At 34.5% G+C, this 9,352-nt stretch overlaps 2 pseudogenes; one reads left to right on the forward strand and one right to left on the reverse strand.

The window, feature by feature from the left end:
* The first annotated feature begins 1,309 nt into the window (after nt 1-1,309).
* Nucleotides 1,310-3,790, forward strand: LOC107859169 (annotated as a pseudogene).
* Nucleotides 3,791-6,375: 2,585 nt separating this feature from the next.
* LOC107859172 lies at nt 6,376-8,833 on the reverse strand (annotated as a pseudogene).
* Between the last annotated feature and the right edge of the window lie 519 nt (nt 8,834-9,352).

The raw sequence follows: 9,352 nt of genomic DNA on the forward strand, positions 1-9,352 counted from the left end.
ATAAAAGAATTTAATATTGAATCATATTTAGAGATGTATTCTTTGCAATTTTTATTTATTTTTAGTTTATTGGAGGATTTGGTGTTGCTTTCTAGGTTAATTGATTTATTTTGTAGAATAATTTCATGGATCCCTTCACAAGTTTCATTTCATAACGTTGATCACTCATATTACATATGATACCACACTTTCTTTGATTATTTTAATTTCTTTGGGACAGTTCCTTCAATGTATTTATCACTAATACAAAATGTATACTTGAAATTAATTTTTCTTTATGAAATAATTGAAATATTAAGGAGTAAGATACTGATATAAATTTGAAATTTTCATCATATCCCTATTTTTACCTAATTTCAACAAATCTTTCAGCTCCCTCCCTAGCCCCTCAAAAAAATATATCATCCCTAACTTTTTAACTTTTTTATTTCATAAGTAATATTATTTTATTTTTTTAATTTCTTTTAGTAACTCTATTTACTAAAAATATTACAATTTCCTCCGCACAATCAATATATTGATAATAATATTCATAGAAACTATAATAAAGTAATTTAACAATTATATCTATTTATTTAATAATCTACTAAAAATATGTAACAAAAGTAAAAGGATGTCTATAAATTACTCAAAAAAATAGTGTGATAGTAAAATAAAAATAAAATTATTGTACATTTATGATAAATAAATTTTAAGATTTTTTGGTTTTTTTTTTTTGTTAAATTTGATCAGTAGACTTTGTCAAATATATATGTAAATAAAAAAGATCCTTTTTAGCAATAGTGGATCAAAACCGCATAAAAGTATATTTGATAGATCATTTTGAACCTATCCTCAAACATACGAGATCTATTTTATTTCATCCCACATTTCATGTAGTTTTTTAACCAAATTTTGCTAAAGTGATTTTTATGAAAAATAAGATAAAGTTAATAATTTTTGTGTAACAAAACAAAAATTAACGACTTTTTTTTTTAACAAACACAAAGTTGGATGACTACCCATCAAAATTTACTCCGTAAAAAGAGAAGTTAAGAATAAAAGAATAGTTGTGTGTGTTTGTTAGTTGGAGGGTTGGTGAGGGAACCAAAACAAAGACCTATCTGTCATAACGTTGTCTTATAAAATTGACTGACAGAAAAATGCATTGACTCGAGAATGTCTTTACAATGAATATGCATATCTAATTGACTTGATAATGTGAACTGCTGATAGTTGACACATCAAATGATTAATTCTAAATTGCCATTTCTGCTATATATATATACCTCATCAAAATTACTATTGAATAGAGACCCAAAGCAAACATTTCTTGATTTCTTCTCTACCAAATTAATTAGTTTTGATCATTTTAGTACAGCAATGGCTTGTGTAACAATTGTACTATTTTTTATGCTATATCCCCTTCTCTGTCAACTTGCTTTCTCCTCATCCTTACCTCATTTGTGCCCCAAACATCAAGCTCTTGCTGTTCTACAATTCAAGCAAATGTTTACCATTAATCCTAATGCTTCTGGTGATTGTTACAATCCGAAAACCCTTTCTTGGAACAAGAGTACAGAATGTTGCTCATGGGATGGAGTTCATTGTGACCAGACGACGGGACAAGCAATTGAGCTTGACCTCACTTGCAGCGGACTTCAAGGAAAATTTCATCCGAACAGTAGCCTGTTTCAGCTCTCCAGTCTCAAAAGGCTAGATTTGTCTCATAATGATTTTTCCGGGTCGCTCATTTCACCTAAATTTGGTGAGTTATCTAACTTGATGCATCTTGATTTCATTTATTCAGGTTTTACAGGTCTAATCCCTGCAGAAATCTCTCACCTTTCTAAATTACAAGCTCTTCATATATGGAGTGTTAATCCGTATGGGCTTACACTTGGGCCTTACAATTTTCAACTGCTCCTTAAGAACTTGACCCAACTAAGAGAGCTTGAACTTGTCTCAGTGAACATCTCTTCCTCCATTCCTCTGAATTTCTCTTCTTATTTAACTACACTATGGCTTCCACGCACATAGTTACGTGGGGCATTGACCGAAAGAGTTTTCCACCTTTCCAACTTGGAAGACCTTTATTTACCAGCCAATTTCCTAATTGGTCCAATTCCATCCAACATAAGTGGATTTCAAAACCTAAAATCCCTCTACTTGTCATCAAACTACTTGAATGGGACTATACCTTCCTTGATATTCTCCCTCCCATCACTAAAATGGTTACACTTGAGCAATAACTTTCAGTGGAAAAATTCAGGAGTTCAAGCCCAATAATAGATTGCTTTTCATTTCTGTAAAACAAAATCAGTTGCAAGGTCCTATTCCAAAGTCACTCCTAGACCAGCAGGGCCTAAATTATTTCATCCTTTCTCAAAATAATCTGCGTGGACAGATTGCTTCAACCATCTGCAATCTGAAAACACTGGGAGTGCTAGATTTGGGAAGTAATAATTTGAACGGAACAATCCCACATTGTTTAGGTGAGATGAGTGAACTTGCGATTTTGGATTTAAACAACAATCTTCTCAGTGGAACAATTAATACAACTTTTAATACTGAAAACCAACTCAGAATCATTAACTTGTACGAGAATAAACTAAAGGGGAAAGTTCCACCGTCGTTGATTAATTGCAGACATTTGGAATTCCTTGATTTAGGTAACAATGAGTTGAATGACACATTTCCAAGTTGGTTAGGAGGTCTTCCTTATTTGCAGATTTTAAGTTTGAGATCAAATAAGTTGCACGGCCCTATAAGTGATTCAAGGACAAACAACTCATTTGCTCAAATTCGAGTAATAGATCTCTCATTCAATGGATTTAGTGGAAATTTACCTGTGAGCCTTTTTGAGAATTTTCAATCCATGAAAATCATTGGTGAGAATAGTGGAACCCGAGCATATATAGCAGATTATTCTGGTAATTACGTGAATACTTTGATAGTTACAACAAAGGGACTGGATCAGAAACTTCCTCGAGTTTTGACTACATTCATGATTATCGATCTCTCAAGGAACAGATTTGAAGGTTATCTTCCAAGCATTATTGGAGATCTCGTTGGACTCCGTATGCTAAACCTATCTCATAATGGCTTGGAAGGTGTTATACCAGCATCATTGCACCAATTATCTGTACTTGAATCGTTGGATCTCTCATCCAACAAAATAGGCGGTGAAATTCCACAACAACTTGCATCTCTCACATTTCTTGCAGTCTTAAATCTCTCTGACAATCATCTCGTTGGATGCATCCCCAAAGGAAAACAATTTGATACGTTTGAGGACAGCGTGTACCAAGGGAATGATGGGTTACGTGGATTGCCACTATCAAAAGATTGTGGTGGCGATGATGGGGTACCGCAAGTGACAACTCCAGTTGAGCTAAATGATGATGATGAAGAAGAAGAAGGAGATTTGATCAGTTGGCAAGCGGTTCTCATGGGCTTTGGTTGTGGTCTGGTTATTGGACTGTCCATAATATACATAATATTGTCAACTCACTATCCAGTCTGGTTTTCGAGGATGATTGTAAAATTTGAAAAGAGAATTGTTACAACAATGGAAAGACACAATAAAAGATATTAGTGTGTAACTTGCAGGTAATCAACTTAATCTCTAACCTTCATAAGATTACGTTTCATCCTTAAAGCTCTCAACGTTAATCCTTCATTTTTGGAAATTGCAGGATTCAAGTCTAATATGCCGCCGGTGATGCAAATATAAGCCTTCATCTTTCATAGATTGTGATTTTATCCAAAGTGTTTGTTACTCTATGAATAAAGACATCATTTTTTTTTCCTAAATTTGAGACTCAGCCGGAATTGTTTTCATTTATTTAATGTTGATCTTGCCAGACAGTAGCCCAACTCCTATTATTCCTTGCTATATAATCTATAGTGGTAATAATTTCAGCCTAATTATTAATTGATTACTATGGTGTTGTGTTCAGAATAGATTTTCATCGCTACCCAAGTTTGAATAACAAAGCGACATCCTACTTCTAGAAAAGAGTAGCGTCCTGCCTATTAGCATAGATTTCCGCATGAATAACTCAGTCTGAACTTTTTCCTCACTATACTAGTCTCGTCATCAACTTGTAGACTAAAACCAAAGATAGCAATAAAAAAAATTTGACCTTCAAAGCAAATTTTTCGCTCCAAAAAGTCCCTTTTCCAATAACTTTCTCTTTTCATAATATTTCTGAAGAAAACCATAACTCATGCAACCATCAGTCAATCAAGTTATCTTCTGTCACGCGTAAGTCTTCCTTCGTAACTAAATATTTAATGAATGGGGCATACACTCGAGAAATTAAAGAGGTACATACTCTTAATTCTTACCAATCAAACTTTTTTGAATTTTAGTAGTCTTGTGTGCATGCTAACACCAATGATATTGTACTATGTTGAATAAGATCGTCAGGTGAGTCACATATTTGGGACTTTATCCATACTCCCAACATCGAGGCGCTCCATCGAAGCTCATACCTGATTTATCTCCAAAACAACTCTCTGCTTCATCACTTCAAGATCCAAAATTGTGGAAATCTGAACATGGAAAAGTAATTATCAAAATTGTTACACAAAAGTTATTTTACTTTGCCTCATCTTTCACAAAAGTTATAACATTGCTGCTTAGAGTGATCTCATATCCATTGGCCACTCTTTTGATCCATTAGATACAGGTCCTGTACAACATCCATGTAGGAAAATTAATTTTCTGAAAGACCTCACTCTAGAGAGACAACTAAACAAGTGGAGGGATCTTTGTGTTATTAATTTTCTGCTTGTTGCTACTTCTTTTACATTTTTCTTCGAGCCAAGAATCTATCGGAAACAACCTTTCTACCTTCAAGATATGGGTAAAGTCTGCATACACACACTGGGTTTCTTGTTCTTGTTGTTAGTTTCTGATGTTTCATGAAGTGTTTGTTAGCCGTTGAATAAAGTCATGACTTTTCTTCCTTTGCGACTCAAAACAAATTTTATTTTCATTTGTTTATAGTATGTAGGCTTAGTTAACTATAGCATATTAGACTAATAAACAGAAAGGGGCACAATTTTAATCCGAAAAAAAAAACTATCTTTAAGCTGTAAATTCTTGAATTATTAACCAATTTCTCTACTATGCTTTAAAAACTAAAAACAATTACCTTTAAGCTGCAAATTACTGAATTTTAGCCAAATGGGGTTTCTCTACTATGCTTTTGAAACTTAAAAAAAATAAAAAATAAAAAATACCCTTTTTGGTACACTGATATCAGTGATGAATTGGCTCAATTAGGGTTCCACCATTTCATTTGGGTTATGGGAAAATTGGAATGCTGGTAATTTGGTTATGATAGTAATTTAAATGCTGAAATGGTTCCCAATCTTTTTTTAAGTGAAGTTTGTTCCCTAAATAATTGAGATAAGGCACAAGTACCGTTCAAACTATACCGAAATTACTGATATACCTAATCTTTACGGGGTTCTATTACCCCCTAAACTCATTTTCTTTTTATATTTTGGTGCCTTTTTTTGCTGACGTAAATGTTAAGTAGCAGAATATTTTTTTTTACCTTTTAATTTTGGGCATAAATTGGGGTACATATGCCTTATCTCATTTTGTTTGAAGAATGAAACAACGATAAAAGACGACTGTATTTCTACAGGTAGTATCTAGAGAGTATTGTAAGTAGTAGAGTGATCTTGTTGTCACGATCCATTTGTTTGAAAAATGAAACAACGATAAAAGACCGACTGTATTTCCACAAGTCGTTTCTAGAGGGTATTGTAAGTGGTAGAGTAACATTGTTGTCACGATCCATTTGTTTGAGCGATAAAAGATCGACTGTATTTCCACAAGAAGTGTCTAGAGAGTATTGTAAGTGGTAAAGTGACCTTGTTGTCACGATCCATTTGTTTGAAGAACGAAACAACGATAAAAGACCGACTGTATTTCCACAAGTAGTGTCTAGAGGGTATTGTAAGTGGTAGAGTGACCACAACCCATTGCGATTCAACCCTTTGTTGTTCGATTGGTAAAACTCACTTTTTCTATATTTTGTGCTTCTTTTTACTGACGTAGCTCTCAAGTAATAGGATACGTTGTTCTAATTGGTCCCTAAAAAGTCCTTTGTTGTTTTGATTGGTCCCTAAAAAAAGGTAGGGTCTACAGAAAATAAGTTGTGTGGAGTCTTATACTTATTTTTATGGGGTAGAGAACAGTTGACTGTCGACGGCCTTCTTTCTTTATTCGAATTTAGGACTAACAATGCAAGCGAGCTTACTCATACAAAGTTTTAAAATAGTTTTTTATTTTAAAAAATAAAAAATATATTTTTAATAATAAATTGTAGTTGTTAGTACTTTTATGTAATTTTTCAATCATATGGAATTTTATTCAAGAAGAGTAAAAAGATATATATTGATACCCATTTTTTCTCTACATTAAAATAATCGACAATTGTAATCCTCTAGTATTAATTTGGAACAAGTTACACACTAATATCTTTTCATTCTCGTATCAATTATGTGTTCAAATTTTACAATCATCCTCGAAAACCAGACTGGATATTGAGTTGACAACATTATGTATATTATGGATAGTCCAATAACCAGACCACAACCAAAACCCATGAGAACCGCTTGCCAACTGATCAACTCTCCTTCTTCTTCTTCTTCATCTAGCTGCAGTTGTCGCTTGCGGTACCCCATCATCGCCACCACAATCTTTTGATAGTGGCAATCCACGTAACCCATCATTCCCTTGGTATGAACTGTCAAACGTATCAAATTGTTTTCCTTTGGGAATGCATCCAACAAGATGATTGTGAGAGAGATTTAAGACTGCAAGAAATGTGAGGGATACAAGTTGTTGTGGAATTTCACCGCCTATTTTGTTGGATGAGAGATCCAACGATTCAAGTATGGATAAATGTTGCAATGATGTGGGTATAACACCTTCCAAGTCATTATGAGATAGGTTCAGCGTACGGAGTCCAACGAGATCTCCAATAATTCTTGGGAGATAACCTTCAAATCTATTCCTTGAGAGATTGATAATTATTTCTGTGGTCAAAACTCGAGGAAGTTCCTGATCCAGTCCCTTTGTTGTAACTATCAAAGTATTTGCGTAATTACCAGAATAATCATTTGCTATATACTCTCGGGTTCCACTTTCTCACCAATGATTTTCATAGCTTGAAAATTCTCGAAAAGGCTCGCTGGTAAATTTTCACTAAATCCATTGGATGAGAGATCTATTACTCGAATTTGAGCAAACAAGTTGTCTGTCCTTGAATCACTTATAGGGCCGTGCAACTTATTTGATCTCAAACTTAAAATCTGCAAATCAGGTATGCCTCCCAACCAACTTGGAAATGTGTCATTCAACTCATTGTGGCCTAAATCAAGGAATTTCAAATATCTGCAATTGATCAACGACGTCGGAACTTTACCCTTCAACCTATTCCCGTACAAGTTAATGATGATGATTTTGTTTTCAGTATTAAAAGTTGTATTAATTGTTCCACTGAGACTATTGTTGTTTAAACCCAAAACCTCAAGACCACTCATCTCACCCAAACAATGTGGGATTGTTCCGTTCAAATGATTGCTTCCCAAATCTAGCACTCTCAGTGTTTTCAGATTGCAGACGGTTGAAGCAATCTGTCCGCTGAAATTATTTTGGGAAAGAATAAGAGTTTGTAGGTACTGCTGATCTAGGAGTAACTTTGGGATAGGACCTTCCAGCTGATTTTGTTTTAGAATAATGTAAAACAATGTTTTGGACTTGAACTCCTGAATTTTGCCACTGAAAGTGTTATTCCTCACATTTAAATAAGTTAGTAATGGGAGGGAGAATATCCAGGAAGGTATAGTCCCATTCAAGTAGTTTGACGTCAAGTAGAGGTATCGTATATTTTGGAGCCCACTTATGTTGGATGGAATTGGACCAGTTAGGGAATAGTTAGGGTATTGTATGGTAAAGAAAGGTCCTCCAAGTTGGAAAGGTGGAAAACTCTTTCTGGCAATATCCCACGTAATTGTGTACGTGTAAGCCATAGAGTTGTTAAATAAGAAGAGAAATTCAGAGGAATGGTGGAAGAGATGTTCACAGAGTCAAGGTCAAGCTGTCTTAATTGGGTCAAGTTCTTAAGTAGCAGTTCAAAATTGTAAGGCCCGAGTCTAAGCCCATACAGATCAACAGTCTATATATGAAGAACTTGTAATTTAGAAAGGTGAGATATTTCTGTTGGGATTATACCTGTAAAACTTGAACGCGGCAAGTTAAGATGCGTCAAGTTAGATAACTCGCCGAATTTAGGTGAAATGAGTGACCCAGAAAAATCATTATAAGATAAATCAAGTCGTTTGAGATTGGAGAGCTTAAACAGGCTACTGTTGGTATGAAATTTGCCTTGAAGTCCGCTGCAATAGAGGTCAAGCTCAATTACTTGTCTCGTCATCTCGTCACACTGAACTCCATTCCATGAGCAACAATCTGTGCTCTTGTTCCGTGAAAGAGTTCTTGACCTGCGACAATAATCAGAAGCATTAGGATTAACGGTAAACATTTGCTTGAATGGTAGAAGAGCATGAACTTGATCTTCAGGGCACAAATGAGGTAACGCTGAGGAGAAAACAAGTTGACAGAGAAAGGTATATAGTATAAAAAATACAAGTTTTACACAACCCATTGTTGCACTAAAATGATGAAAACTAATTAAGTTGGTAGAGAAGAAATCAAGAAATGTTTGCTTTGCGTTCCTATTCAATAGTAATTTTGATGAGGTATATATAGCGCAAATTAAGCAAAGAAATTTTTTTAATGTATATTTACTGTTGGAATGCCAATGCATAAGAAGATTCAAATGAAAGCTACAACACAAAGTCCCACCCAACACATGCATTTCGTCTGATACCTTTAGATAAAGATAATGCCACAAGAAAATATCTTTAGATAAACAACCCTCCACACACACCACACAAACTTAATTGGTTAGGATAAGAGTTTTAATTGACAACAACATTACAAGTGTGCCAGCTCTGAAGAATATAACTTTATATCATAGGAATAGGACGTTACTTTGCTAATGCATTAAGGTTGGGATGGATATCTACTATGAATACAGCACCTTACATAGTGCGCGCCAGCTTTAGCCAATTTCCCACGAGAATGTACCTACTGACGGAAGACAGTGCAGGAGCCCAGCATGGCATCATGTTCTTCATATACCACTGATTCATTAAGTCCAACTAGGTGAGTGTGAGTCTGTTGTTCTTGTCTTTTTGGAGTATAAGTTTTATGCTACTTTTCATTGAAGGTAAAAAGAAAAAAAGGGAGAAGTCGAAAGGAAGAAACTCATTGTTATAG

This window comes from Capsicum annuum, chromosome 2, assembly GCF_002878395.1.
Source record: "Capsicum annuum cultivar UCD-10X-F1 chromosome 2, UCD10Xv1.1, whole genome shotgun sequence".
Lineage (NCBI taxonomy): Eukaryota > Viridiplantae > Streptophyta > Magnoliopsida > Solanales > Solanaceae > Capsicum > Capsicum annuum.